A 1,134-nucleotide genomic window follows, 5' to 3' on the forward strand; every position below is an offset into this window, starting at 1 on the left:
TTTGAAAACAGTGTGCACATAAGAGACCCCAGGAATTCAAGGTTGCCTTGCTCCAGGGTTGCCTGGATTTTGAGTGTATTTGGGAATGAGAAGCAGGGATTATAATCTGGAGTGCATGGCATGGCAAGCCACAGTGCATCCAGGGAGGGAAGTGTGATGTTGGGATATATGCTGGTTTTCACCCGTGGTTCCTGGTTCATAACTCCCATAACGCTTGTTACAGTCTTTCATTAGAATGTTGACTGTGTTGGGCCTGGGGGAGGCCTCTGACCTCCTCCTGCCCTTCCTTCACCTGCCCAAGGCAAGACTCCAGTGTTCCCTGCCTTTCTGATGTTGGCTCTTAAGACCCTCTCAGAAGATGGTCTCACCCTGTTCCTTATGGGAGGAAATGCTGACATCATGAAGCTTCCATAAAAGCCCAAGAACACTGGGTTTCGTGAGTTTCTGGATGGCTGAGCATGTGGAAGCTCCTGAAGGGTGGCACCCAGGGAGAGCATGGAAGCCCCGCGCCGCTTCCCCCATGCCTCCTGCTATGTGTCTCTTCATCTGTGTCCTCTGCAGTGTGCTTTGTATTCAACCAGGAAATGTCAGTGTTTCCCTGAGTTCTGTGAGCTGCTACAGGAAATTAATCAAACCCAAAGAGGGGGTCATGGGATCCCCAACTTGAAGCCAGTCGATCAGAAGTTCTGGAGGTCTGCACTTGGGAATGGTGTGGGGGACAGTCTTGGGGACTTAGCCTTTAATCTGTGGGATGTGGGACTGTCTCTGGGTAGACAGCATCAGAGCTGACTTAGAGGACACCCAGCTGCTGTTCGCTACTGGGTCTGGGGAATAAAAAATCCCACACATCTGATCCTAGAAGTCTTCTTCTGTGTTGATGATTCCTGTGATGTGACAGTAGAGGAAAAGCACTGTAGAGAGAGCTCTCTGTACATAGAGAGGTAGAGGAAGTTCTTATCAGCAACAAGGGAGAGGCTGACAGAGCTGCCTAGAAACAGAGTTCCCTGGTTCCAGAGGTTCAAAGCCAGAGTTGCTGTCAGTCCTTTGGAGGAAATGCCGTTGCTGGGCAAGTGTTCTCTCGAGAGCATCTTATCTGAATTCCTGACGTCCTGAAGAATACCTAATGATAAACCT

This window comes from Mandrillus leucophaeus, unplaced genomic scaffold, assembly GCF_000951045.1.
Source record: "Mandrillus leucophaeus isolate KB7577 unplaced genomic scaffold, Mleu.le_1.0 Scaffold1798, whole genome shotgun sequence".
Classification (NCBI taxonomy): domain Eukaryota; kingdom Metazoa; phylum Chordata; class Mammalia; order Primates; family Cercopithecidae; genus Mandrillus; species Mandrillus leucophaeus.